General features: G+C 45.8%; 3 non-coding genes across 3 annotated transcripts; all 3 read right to left on the bottom strand.

Moving 5' to 3' along the window:
* Positions 1 to 1,179: 1,179 nt before the first annotated feature.
* Positions 1,180 to 1,251, bottom strand: TRNAH-GUG (transfer RNA histidin (anticodon GUG)). The gene has a single exon. It is a non-coding gene; the product is annotated as a tRNA-His (tRNA).
* Positions 1,252 to 3,530: 2,279 nt separating this feature from the next.
* TRNAH-GUG (transfer RNA histidin (anticodon GUG)) lies at positions 3,531 to 3,602 on the bottom strand. Its single transcript has one exon. It is a non-coding gene; the product is annotated as a tRNA-His (tRNA).
* A 2,279-nt stretch (positions 3,603 to 5,881) lies between these two features.
* TRNAH-GUG (transfer RNA histidin (anticodon GUG)) lies at positions 5,882 to 5,953 on the bottom strand. Its single transcript has one exon. It is a non-coding gene; the product is annotated as a tRNA-His (tRNA).
* Positions 5,954 to 14,230: the final 8,277 nt, after the last annotated feature.

Below are 14,230 nucleotides of genomic sequence, written 5' to 3'. Positions count from 1 at the left end.
CCTGTCTCACCCTCATGCAGGGATGCATGACCAATGCTCCTTCCCTTCTCGCCTGCATACATGGATGTACGTTCACGCCTCCTCCTTCTCTCGGCTTCATACGGGGATCATATCTCCTCAATGTCTCACCCTCACTTCCAACATGTGTAACTTCTTGTTCTCTTTGACGTCTGGGGCATGGGTGGCTACTGCACAGATCTAGATGTCGCCCACCTGCAAGGTGCTATGGAAAGCACTTTTCCACATTGGACGTGCTATATTAACCCCCTCTCCCCAAATACAATAAAAATAAAGAAATATATGTGCTTCCATAATGTCTACCTTCTAATGTTTCATATGTGTAAGCACATTGTCCTCCTCCTGACCACATTCTAAAACTATGTGCAAATTGTTCCTTCCATAAACTGTCACTTCCTTCGCCCTTTATTTATAATGACTATTATACTCTCTCTCTTTCCGCCACAGTATAAAAAAGCCTAGCACACCTCATGATTGGACTAAGAAATTCCTGTCATTTAGTTGGAAATGATTTTCCCATTATCCCCAAAAACTCCTCACTGTGTCTAAGAACGCTTTTTTTCACAGGACAATACAGATCAGATTGACTTGAAAGGTCCTTTCACGCGACTACAGAATGCCTCTCATTCCACTAAAAGATACGCCAGTGCCTACAATAGCCTAGGACTAGACTATGAGTCCCAATGTAGAAAGACCACAAGTCCACAGATATGCCTGTTTATTTAAACATCTGTATTATCATCAGCGTGTGACTGTAAAGGCGGGACTTTGCGCTCTCTGTAACGCGCTCCATTGGCAACATCAGTTAAATGTCGTTGGTTCAATCCCTCGCGGATGTTGTTTTTATTCCCATTTGTAACTGGGAAATACTGTCGCTGCAATACATATGTCTTAATCAAGCTAGTGGTTATTGACGTAAATGGCAGTGTTATAATGTTTCATGTACTGCAAATGTCACCACATAATGCGCTCTTAATTAGATTTGGTTGAAATACATTACAGTCAATCGATGAAAAAGTGTGCAAAGAGCATTAAAGAAACAAAAGGTTCATAACAGTAACAGGACATATCGAATTGTTTCAGTCCTCCACAGAGATTGCCAATGTATTAATGGAAATTCTAAAATATCTGCCCAACTGCCGCGACATTGCCTCACCGCAATGCCGTGACTCGGATTCGAACCGAGGTTGCTGCGGCCACAACGCAGAGTACTAACCACTATACGATCACGGCGAGCTACTTGGGCTGCTACAATGTGACGTTCCACCTCTATCATAAGCTGTACTCCATCTGTGATGTCATGACTCATGTTTGAATTAAAGGTTGGTTGTGATGTTATCCATGAGAATAAGTGGACACCTGATCCCCAGTCACTTATTTAAGATCTCAATAATCAAGTCAGAATCCAAATGAAAGTCATCAAAGTGGAGCCAATTAGAAATAATATAGTTACACAAACCTGGCAATGGTGCGGCAGCCAGGGCTGATAATGGCCCGCCAGCCTGAGAGCAGGAAAGTGTGAGAGCAGTGATGGTCTTGTGAGAGTTTACAGCTGTTATTGAACCTGTCCCCTTCCATTGCAGAGTTTTCTCCCTATAAGAAGTGCAGAGGCTCCCTCCGGGGTGCTAATAGTAAATTTATTTTTTTGCGCAGGAGAAGTGCTCTTGACCAATTGCACGTGCCAAATCACCCGAAGGCCACCACCATAAAATTCAGGCATTCATGTTCATGCGTCCTCCATGTTATGTCCTTATAAAGGGATGCATGTTCATGATGACTCCATGTCACACCTGCATACAAGGATGCATGTTCATGCCGCCTCGTTCTCTTGGCTTCATACAGGGATTTTATCTCGTCCCTGTCTCACCCTCATGCAGGGATGCATGACCAATGCTCCTTCCCTTCTCGCCCGCATACATGGATGCACGTTCATGTCTCCTCGTTCTCTCGGCTTCATACGGGGATTTTATCTCCTCCCTGTCTCACCCTCGGGAAGGGATGCATGACCAATGCTCCTTCCCGTCTCGCCCGCATACATGGATGCACGTTCACGCCTCCTCCTTCTCTCGGCTTCATACGGGGATCATATCTCCTCCCTGTCTCACCCTCATGAGGGGATGCATGACCAATGCTCCTTCCCTTCTCGCCTGCATACATGGATGCAAGTTCACGCCTCCTCCTTCTCTCGGCTTCATACGGGGATCATATCTCCTCCCTGTCTCACCCTCATGCAGGGATGCATGACCAATGCTCCTTCCTGTCTCGCCCGCATACATGGATGCACGTTCACGCCTCCTCCTTCTCTCGGCTTCATACGGGGATCATATCTCCTCCCTGTCTCACCCTCATGCAGGGATGCATGACCAATGCTCCTTCCCTTCTCGCCTGCATACATGGATGCACGTTCACGCCTCCTCCTTTTCTCGGCTTCATACCGGGATCATATCTCCTCAATGTCTCACCCTCACTTCCAACATGTGTAACTTCTTGTTCTCTTTGACGTCTGGGGCATGGGTGGCTACTGCACAGCTCTAGATGTCGCCCACCTGCAAGGTGCTATGGAAAGCACTTTTCCACATTGGACGTGCTATATTAACCCCCTCTCCCCAAATACAATAAAAATAAAGAAATATATGTGCTTCCATAATGTCTACCTTCTAATGTTTCATATGTGTAAGCACATTGTCCTCCTCCTGACCAAATTCTAAAACTATGTGCAAATTGTTCCTTCCATAAACTGTCACTTCCTTGGCCCTTTATTTATAATGACTGTTATACTCTCTCTCTTTCCGCCACAGTATAAAAATGCCTAGCACACCTCATGATTGGACTAAGAAATTCCTGTCATTTAGTTGGAAATGATTTTCCCATTATCCCCAAAAACTCCTCACTGTGTCTAAGAACATTTTTTTTCACAGGACAATACAGATCAGATTGACTTGAAAGGTCCTTTCACGCGACTACAGAATGCCTCTCATTCCACTAGAAGATACGCCAGTGCCTACAATAGCCTAGGACTAGACTATGAGTCCCAATGTAGAAAGACCACAAGTCCACAGATATGCCTGTTTATTTAAACATCTGTATTATCATCAGCGTGTGACTGTAAAGGCGGGACTTTGCGCTCTCTGTAACGCGCTCCATTGGCAACATCAGTTAAATGTCGTTGGTTCAATCCCTCGCGGATGTTGTTTTTATTCCCATTTGTAACTGGGAAATACTGTCGCTGCAATACATATGTCTTAATCAAGCTAGTGGTTATTGACGTAAATGGCAGTGTTATAATGTTTCATGTACTGCAAATGTCACCACATAATGCGCTCTTAATTAGATTTGGTTGAAATACATTACAGTCACCCGATGAAAAAGTGTGCAAAGAGCATTAAAGAAACAAAAGGTTCATAACAGTAACAGGACATATCGAATTGTTTCAGTCCTCCACAGAGATTGCCAATGTATTAATGGAAATTCTAAAATATCTGCCCAACTGCCGTGACATTGCCTCACCGCAATGCCGTGACTCGGATTCGAACCGAGGTTGCTGCGGCCACAACGCAGAGTACTAACCACTATACGATCACAGCGAGCTACTTGGGCTGCTACAATGTGACGTTCCACCTCTATCATAAGCTGTACTCCATCTGTGATGTCATGACTCATGTTTGAATTAAAGCTTGGTTGTGATGTTATCCATGAGAATAAGTGGACACCTGATCCCCAGTCACTTATTTAAGATCTCAATAATCAAGTCAGAATCCAAATGAAAGTCATCAAAGTGGAGCCAATTAGAAATAATATAGTTACACAAACCTGGCAATGGTGCGGCAGCCAGGGCCGAAAATGGCCCGCCAGCCTGAGAGCAGGAAAGTGTGAGAGCAGTGATGGTCTTGTGAGAGTTTACAGCTGTTATTGACCCTGTCCCCTTCCATTGCAGAGTTTTCTCCCTATAAGAAGTGCAGAGGCTCCCTCCGGGGTGCTAATAGTAAATTTATTTTTTTGCGCAGGAGAAGTGCTCTTCACCAATTGCACGCGCCAAATCACCCGAAGGCCACCACCATAAAATTCAGGCATTCATGTTCATGCGTCCTCCATGTTATGTCCTTATAAAGGGATGCATGTTCATGATGACTACATGTCACACCTGCATACAAGGATGCATGTTCATGCCGCCTCGTTCTCTTGGCTTCATACAGGGATTTTATCTCCTCCCTGTCTCACCCTCATGCAGGGATGCATGACCAATGCTCCTTCCCTTCTCGCCCGCATACATGGATGCACGTTCATGTCTCCTCGTTCTCTCGGCTTCATACGGGGATTTTATCTCCTCCCTGTCTCACCCTCGGGAAGGGATGCATGACCAATGCTCCTTCCCGTCTCGCCCGCATACATGGATGCACGTTCACGCCTCCTCCTTCTCTCGGCTTCATACGGGGATCATATCTCCTCCCTGTCTCACCCTCATGCAGGGATGCATGACCAATGCTCCTTCCTGTCTCGCCCGCATACATGGATGCACGTTCACGCCTCCTCCTTCTCTCGGCTTCATACGGGGATCATATCTCCTCCCTGTCTCACCCTCATGCAGGGATGCATGACCAATGCTCCTTCCTGTCTCGCCCGCATACATGGATGCACGTTCACGCCTCCTCCTTCTCTCGGCTTCATACGGGGATCATATCTCCTCCCTGTCTCACCCTCATGCAGGGATGCATGACCAATGCTCCTTCCCTTCTCGCCTGCATACATGGATGCACGTTCACGCCTCCTCCTTTTCTCGGCTTCATACCGGGATCATATCTCCTCAATGTCTCACCCTCACTTCCAACATGTGTAACTTCTTGTTCTCTTTGACGTCTGGGGCATGGGTGGCTACTGCACAGCTCTAGATGTCGCCCACCTGCAAGGTGCTATGGAAAGCACTTTTCCACATTGGACGTGCTATATTAACCCCCTCTCCCCAAATACAATAAAAATAAAGAAATATATGTGCTTCCATAATGTCTACCTTCTAATGTTTCATATGTGTAAGCACATTGTCCTCCTCCTGACCAAATTTTAAAACTATGTGCAAATTGTTCCTTCCATAAACTGTCACTTCCTTGGCCCTTTATTTATAATGACTGTTATACTCTCTCTCTTTCCGCCACAGTATAAAAATGCCTAGCACACCTCATGATTGGACTAAGAAATTCCTGTCATTTAGTTGGAAATGATTTTCCCATTATCCCCAAAAACTCCTCACTGTGTCTAAGAACATTTTTTTTCACAGGACAATACAGATCAGATTGACTTGAAAGGTCCTTTCACGCGACTACAGAATGCCTCTCATTCCACTAGAAGATACGCCAGTGCCTACAATAGCCTAGGACTAGACTATGAGTCCCAATGTAGAAAGACCACAAGTCCACAGATATGCCTGTTTATTTAAACATCTGTATTATCATCAGCGTGTGACTGTAAAGGCGGGACTTTGCGCTCTCTGTAACGTGCTCCATTGGCAACATCAGTTAAATGTCGTTGGTTCAATCCCTCGCGGATGTTGTTTTTATTCCCATTTGTAACTGGGAAATACTGTCGCTGCAATACATATGTCTTAATCAAGCTAGTGGTTATTGACGTAAATGGCAGTGTTATAATGTTTCATGTACTGCAAATGTCACCACATAATGCGCTCTTAATTAGATTTGGTTGAAATACATTACAGTCACCCGATGAAAAAGTGTGCAAAGAGCATTAAAGAAACAAAAGGTTCATAACAGTAACAGGACATATCGAATTGTTTCAGTCCTCCACAGAGATTGCCAATGTATTAATGGAAATTCTAAAATATCTGCCCAACTGCCGTGACATTGCCTCACCGCAATGCCGTGACTCGGATTCGAACCGAGGTTGCTGCGGCCACAACGCAGAGTACTAACCACTATACGATCACAGCGAGCTACTTGGGCTGCTACAATGTGACGTTCCACCTCTATCATAAGCTGTACTCCATCTGTGATGTCATGACTCATGTTTGAATTAAAGCTTGGTTGTGATGTTATCCATGAGAATAAGTGGACACCTGATCCCCAGTCACTTATTTAAGATCTCAATAATCAAGTCAGAATCCAAATGAAAGTCATCAAAGTGGAGCCAATTAGAAATAATATAGTTACACAAACCTGGCAATGGTGCGGCAGCCAGGGCCGAAAATGGCCCGCCAGCCTGAGAGCAGGAAAGTGTGAGAGCAGTGATGGTCTTGTGAGAGTTTACAGCTGTTATTGACCCTGTCCCCTTCCATTGCAGAGTTTTCTCCCTATAAGAAGTGCAGAGGCTCCCTCCGGGGTGCTAATAGTAAATTTATTTTTTTGCGCAGGAGAAGTGCTCTTCACCAATTGCACGCGCCAAATCACCCGAAGGCCACCACCATAAAATTCAGGCATTCATGTTCATGCGTCCTCCATGTTATGTCCTTATAAAGGGATGCATGTTCATGATGACTACATGTCACACCTGCATACAAGGATGCATGTTCATGCCGCCTCGTTCTCTTGGCTTCATACAGGGATTTTAACTCCTCCCTGTCTCACCCTCATGCAGGGATGCATGACCAATGCTCCTTCCCTTCTCGCCCGCATACATGGATGCACGTTCATGTCTCCTCGTTCTCTCGGCTTCATACGGGGATTTTATCTCCTCCCTGTCTCACCCTCGGGAAGGGATGCATGACCAATGCTCCTTCCCGTCTCGCCCGCATACATGGATGCACGTTCACGCCTCCTCCTTCTCTCGGCTTCATACGGGGATCATATCTCCTCCCTGTCTCACCCTCATGCAGGGATGCATGACCAATGCTCCTTCCTGTCTCGCCCGCATACATGGATGCACGTTCACGCCTCCTCCTTCTCTCGGCTTCATACGGGGATCATATCTCCTCCCTGTCTCACCCTCATGCAGGGATGCATGACCAATGCTCCTTCCTGTCTCGCCCGCATACATGGATGCACGTTCACGCCTCCTCCTTCTCTCGGCTTCATACGGGGATCATATCTCCTCCCTGTCTCACCCTCATGCAGGGATGCATGACCAATGTTCCTTCCCTTCTCACCTGCATACATGGATGCACGTTCACGCCTCCTCCTTTTCTCTGCTTCATAGGGGGATCATATCTCTTCAATGTCTCACCCTCACTTCCAACATGTGTAACTTCTTGTTCTCTTTGACGTCTGGGGCATGGGTGGCTACTGCACAGCTCTAGATGTCGCCCACCTGCAAGGTGCTATGGAAAGCACTTTTCCACATTGGACGTGCTATATTAACCCCCTCTCCCCAAATACAATAAAAATAAAGAAATATATGTGCTTCCATAATGTCTACCTTCTAATGTTTCATATGTGTAAGCACATTGTCCTCCTCCTGACCACATTCTAAAACTATGTGCAAATTGTTCCTTCCATAAACTGTCACTTCCTTGGCCCTTTATTTATAATGACTGTTATACTCTCTCTCTTTCCGCCACAGTATAAAAAAGCCTAGCACACCTCATGATTGGACTAAGAAATTCCTGTCATTTAGTTGGAAATGATTTTCCCATTATCCCCAAAAACTCCTCACTGTGTCTAAGAACGCTTTTTTTCACAGGACAATACAGATCAGATTGACTTGAAAGGTCCTTTCACGCGACTACAGAATGCCTCTCATTCCACTAAAAGATACGCCAGTGCCTACAATAGCCTAGGACTAGACTATGAGTCCCAATGTAGAAAGACCACAAGTCCACAGATATGCCTGTTTATTTAAACATCTGTATTATCATCAGCGTGTGACTGTAAAGGCGGGACCTCGCGCTCTCTGTAACGCGCTCCATTGGCAACATCAGTTAAATGTCGTTGGTTCAATCCCTCGCGGATGTTGTTTTTATTCCCATTTGTAACTGGGAAATACTGTCGCTGCAATACATATGTCTTAATCAAGCTAGTGGTTATTGACGTAAATGGCAGTGTTATAATGTTTCATGTACTGCAAATGTCACCACATAATGCGCTCTTAATTAGATTTGGTTGAAATACATTACAGTCACCCGATGAAAAAGTGTGCAAAGAGCATTAAAGAAACAAAAGGTTCATAACAGTAACAGGACATATCGAATTGTTTCAGTCCTCCACAGAGATTGCCAATGTATTAATGGAAATTCTAAAATATCTGCCCAACTGCCGTGACATTGCCTTACTGCAATGCCGTGACTCGGATTCGAACCGAGTTTGCTGCGGCCACAACGCAGAGTACTAACCACTATACGATCACGGCGAGCTACTTGGGCTGCTACAATGTGACGTTCCACCTCTATCATAAGCTGTACTCCATCTGTGATGTCATGACTCATGTTTGAATTAAAGGTTGGTTGTGATGTTATCCATGAGAATAAGTGGACACCTGATCCCCAGTCACTTATTTAAGATCTCAATAATCAAGTCAGAATCCAAATGAAAGTCATCAAAGTGGAGCCAATTAGAAATAATATAGTTACACAAACCTGGCAATGGTGCGGCAGCCAGGGCCGATAATGGCCCGAAAGCCTGAGAGCAGGAAAGTGTGAGAGCAGTGATGGTCTTGTGAGAGTTTACAGCTGTTATTGACCCTGTCCCCTTCCATTGCAGAGTTTTCTCCCTATAAGAAGTGCAGAGGCTCCCTCCGGGGTGCTAATAGTAAATTTATTTTTTTGCGCAGGAGAAGTGCTCTTCACCAATTGCACGTGCCAAATCACCCGAAGGCCACCACCATAAAATTCAGGCATTCATGTTCATGCGTCCTCCATGTTATGTCCTTATAAAGGGATGCATGTTCATGATGACTCCATGTCACACCTGCATACAAGGATGCATGTTCATGCCGCCTCGTTCTCTTGGCTTCATACAGGGATTTTATCTTCTCCCTGTCTCACCCTCATGCAGGGATGCATGACCAATGCTCCTTCCCTTCTCGCCCGCATACATGGATGCACGTTCATGTCTCCTCGTTCTCTCGGCTTCATACAGGGATTTTATCTCCTCCCTGTCTCACCCTCATGAGGGGATGCATGACCAATGCTCCTTCCCGTCTCGCCCGCATACATGGATGCACGTTCACGCCTCCTCCTTCTCTCGGCTTCATACGGGGATCATATCTCCTCCCTGTCTCACCCTCATGCAGGGATGCATGACCAATGCTCCTTCCTGTCTCGCCCGCATACATGGATGCACGTTCACACCTCCTCCTTCTCTCGGCTTCATACGGGGATCATATCTCCTCCCTGTCTCACCCTCATGCAGGGATGCATGACCAATGCTCCTTCCCTTCTCGCCTGCATACATGGATGCACGTTCACGCCTCCTCCTTTTCTCGGCTTCATACGGGGATCATATCTCCTCAATGTCTCACCCTCACTTCCAACATGTGTAACTTCTTGTTCTCTTTGACGTCTGGGGCATGGGTGGCTACTGCACAGCTCTAGATGTCGCCCACCTGCAAGGTGCTATGGAAAGCACTTTTCCACATTGGACGTGCTATATTAACCCCCTCTCCCCAAATACAATAAAAATAAAGAAATATATGTGCTTCCATAATGTCTACCTTCTAATGTTTCATATGTGTAAGCACATTGTCCTCCTCCTGACCAAATTCTAAAACTATGTGCAAATTGTTCCTTCCATAAACTGTCACTTCCTTGGCCCTTTATTTATAATTACTGTTATACTCTCTCTCTTTCCGCCACAGTATAAAAATGCCTAGCACACCTCATGATTGGACTAAGAAATTCCTGTCATTTAGTTGGAAATGATTTTCCCATTATCCCCAAAAACTCCTCACTGTGTCTAAGAACATTTTTTTTCACAGGACAATACAGATCAGATTGACTTGAAAGGTCCTTTCACGCGACTACAGAATGCCTCTCATTCCACTAGAAGATACGCCAGTGCCTACAATAGCCTAGGACTAGACTATGAGTCCCAATGTAGAAAGACCACAAGTCCACAGATATGCCTGTTTATTTAAACATCTGTATTATCATCAGCGTGTGACTGTAAAGGCGGGACTTTGCGCTCTCTGTAACGCGCTCCATTGGCAACATCAGTTAAATGTCGTTGGTTCAATCCCTCGCGGATGTTGTTTTTATTCCCATTTGTAACTGGGAAATACTGTCGCTGCAATACATATGTCTTAATCAAGCTAGTGGTTATTGACGTAAATGGCAGTGTTATAATGTTTCATGTACTGCAAATGTCACCACATAATGCGCTCTTAATTAGATTTGGTTGAAATACATTACAGTCACCCGATGAAAAAGTGTGCAAAGAGCATTAAAGAAACAAAAGGTTCATAACAGTAACAGGACATATCGAATTGTTTCAGTCCTCCACAGAGATTGCCAATGTATTAATGGAAATTCTAAAATATCTGCCCAACTGCCGTGACATTGCCTCACCGCAATGCCGTGACTCGGATTCGAACCGAGGTTGCTGCGGCCACAACGCAGAGTACTAACCACTATACGATCATAGCGAGCTACTTGGGCTGCTACAATGTGACGTTCCACCTCTATCATAAGCTGTACTCCATCTGTGATGTCATGACTCATGTTTGAATTAAAGCTTGGTTGTGATGTTATCCATGAGAATAAGTGGACACCTGATCCCCAGTCACTTATTTAAGATCTCAATAATCAAGTCAGAATCCAAATGAAAGTCATCAAAGTGGAGCCAATTAGAAATAATATAGTTACACAAACCTGGCAATGGTGCGGCAGCCAGGGCCGATAATGGCCCGCCAGCCTGAGAGCAGGAAAGTGTGAGAGCAGTGATGGTCTTGTGAGAGTTTACAGCTGTTATTGACCCTGTCCCCTTCCATTGCAGAGGTTTCTCCCTTTAAGAAGTGCAGAGGCTCCCTCCGGGGTGCTAATAGTAAATTTATTTTTTTGCGCAGGAGAAGTGCTCTTCACCAATTGCACGTGCCAAATCACCCGAAGGCCACCACCATAAAATTCAGGCATTCATGTTCATGCGTCCTCCATGTTATGTCCTTATAAAGGGATGCATGTTCATGATGACTACATGTCACACCTGCATACAAGGATGCATGTTCATGCCGCCTCGTTCTCTTGGCTTCATACAGGGATTTTATCTCCTCCCTGTCTCACCCTCATGCAGGGATGCATGACCAATGCTCCTTCCCTTCTCGCCCGCATACATGGATGCACGTTCATGTCTCCTCGTTCTCTCGGCTTCATACGGGGATTTTATCTCCTCCCTGTCTCACCCTCGGGAAGGGATGCATGACCAATGCTCCTTCCCGTCTCGCCCGCATACATGGATGCACGTTCACGCCTCCTCCTTCTCTCGGCTTCATACGGGGATCATATCTCCTCCCTGTCTCACCCTCATGCAGGGATGCATGACCAATGCTCCTTCCTGTCTCGCCCGCATACATGGATGCACGTTCACGCCTCCTCCTTCTCTCGGCTTCATACGGGGATCATATCTCCTCCCTGTCTCACCCTCATGCAGGGATGCATAACCAATGCTCCTTCCTGTCTCGCCCGCATACATGGATGCACGTTCACGCCTCCTCCTTTTCTCGGCTTCATAGGGGGATCATATCTCCTCAATGTCTCACCCTCACTTCCAACATGTGTAACTTCTTGTTCTCTTTGACGTCTGGGGCATGGGTGGCTACTGCACAGCTCTAGATGTCGCCCACCTGCAAGGTGCTATGGAAAGCACTTTTCCACATTGGACGTGCTATATTAACCCCCTCTCCCCAAATACAATAAAAATAAAGAAATATATGTGCTTCCATAATGTCTACCTTCTAATGTTTCATATGTGTAAGCACATTGTCCTCCTCCTGACCACATTCTAAAACTATGTGCAAATTGTTCCTTCCATAAACTGTCACTTCCTTGGCCCTTTATTTATAATGACTGTTATACTCTCTCTCTTTCCGCCACAGTATAAAAAAGCCTAGCACACCTCATGATTGGACTAAGAAATTCCTGTCATTTAGTTGGAAATGATTTTCCCATTATCCCCAAAAACTCCTCACTGTGTCTAAGAACGCTTTTTTTCACAGGACAATACAGATCAGATTGACTTGAAAGGTCCTTTCACGCGACTACAGAATGCCTCTCATTCCACTAAAAGATACGCCAGTGCCTACAATAGCCTAGGACTAGACTATGAGTCCCAATGTAGAAAGACCACAAGTCCACAGATATGCCTGTTTATTTAAACATCTGTATTATCATCAGCGTGTGACTGTAAAGGCGGGACCTCGCGCTCTCTGTAACGCGCTCCATTGGCAACATCAGTTAAATGTCGTTGGTTCAATCCCTCGCGGATGTTGTTTTTATTCCCATTTGTAACTGGGAAATACTGTCGCTGCAATACATATGTCTTAATCAAGCTAGTGGTTATTGACGTAAATGGCAGTGTTATAATGTTTCATGTACTGCAAATGTCACCACATAATGCGCTCTTAATTAGATTTGGTTGAAATACATTACAGTCACCCGATGAAAAAGTGTGCAAAGAGCATTAAAGAAACAAAAGGTTCATAACAGTAACAGGACATATCGAATTGTTTCAGTCCTCCACAGAGATTGCCAATGTATTAATGGAAATTCTAAAATATCTGCCCAACTGCCGTGACATTGCCTCACCGCAGTGCTGTGACTCGGATTTGAACCGAGGTTGCTGTGGCCACAACGCAGAGTACTAACCACTATACGATCACGGCGAGCTACTTGGGCAGCTACAATGCGACCTTCCACCTCTATCATAAGCTGTACTCCATCTGTGATGTCATGACTCATGTTTGAATTAAAGGTTGGTTGTGATGTTATCCATGAGAATAAGTGGACAACTGATCCCCAGTCACTTATTTAAGATCTCAATAATCAAGTCAGAATCCAAATGAAAGTCATCAAAGTGGAGCCAATTAGAAATAATATAGTTACACAAACCTGGCAATGGTGCGGCAGCCAGGGCTGATAATGGCCCGCCAGCCTGAGAGCAGGAAAGTGTGAGAGCAGTGATGGTCTTGTGAGAGTTTACAGCTGTTATTGAACCTGTCCCCTTCCATTGCAGAGTTTTCTCCCTATAAGAAGTGCAGAGGCTCCCTCCGGGGTGCTAATAGTACATTTATTTTTTTGCGCAGGAGAAGTGCTCTTGACCAATTGCACGTGCCAAATCACCCGAAGGCCACCACCATAAAATTCAGGCATTCATGTTCATGCGTCCTCCATGTTATGTCCTTATAAAGGGATGCATGTTCATGATGACTCCATGTCACACCTGCATACAAGGATGCATGTTCATGCCGCCTCGTTCTCTTGGCTTCATAAAGGGATTTTATCTCCTCCCTGTCTCACCCTCATGCAGGGATGCATGACCAATGCTCCTTCCCTTCTCGCCCGCATACATGGATGCACGTTCATGTCTTGTCGTTCTCTCGGCTTCATACGGGGATTTTATCTCCTCCCTGTCTCACCCTCAGGAAGGGATGCATGACCAATGCTCCTTCCCGTCTCGCCCGCATACATGGATGCACGTTCACGCCTCCTCCTTCTCTCGGCTTCATACGGGGATCATATCTCCTCCCTGTCTCACCCTCATGCAGGGATGCATGACCAATGCTCCTTCCTGTCTCGCCCGCATACATGGATGCACGTTCACGCCTCCTCCTTCTCTCGGCTTCATACGGGGATCATATCTCCTCCCTGTCTCACCCTCATGCAGGGATGCATGACCAATGCTCCTTCCCTTCTCGCCTGCATACATGGAGCAACGTTCACGCCTCCTCCTTCTCTCGGCTTCATACGGGGATCATATCTCCTCCCTGTCTCACCCTCATGCAGGGATGCATGACCAACGCTCCTTCCTGTCTCGCCCGCATACATGGATGCACGTTCACGCCTCCTCCTTCTCTCGGCTTCATACGGGGATCATATCTCCTCCCTGTCTCACCCTCATGCAGGGATGCATGACCAATGCTCCTTCCCTTCTCGCCTGCATACATGGATGCACGTTCACGCCTCCTCCTTCTCTCGGCTTCATACGGGGATCATATCTCCTCAATGTCTCACCCTCACTTCCAACATGTGTAACTTCTTGTTCTCTTTGACGTCTGGGTCATGGGTGGCTACTGCACAGATCTAGATGTCGCCCACCTGCAAGGTGCTATGGAAAGCACTTTTCCA

The sequence above is a fragment of the Ambystoma mexicanum genome (genome assembly GCF_040938575.1).
Source record: "Ambystoma mexicanum isolate Mex_15411 chromosome 12 unlocalized genomic scaffold, UKY_AmexF1_1 Mex_chr12_unloc.1, whole genome shotgun sequence".
Lineage (NCBI taxonomy): Eukaryota > Metazoa > Chordata > Amphibia > Caudata > Ambystomatidae > Ambystoma > Ambystoma mexicanum.
Note: the sequence above shows the minus strand (reverse complement) of the source record. Positions and strands in the feature narration are given on the sequence as shown.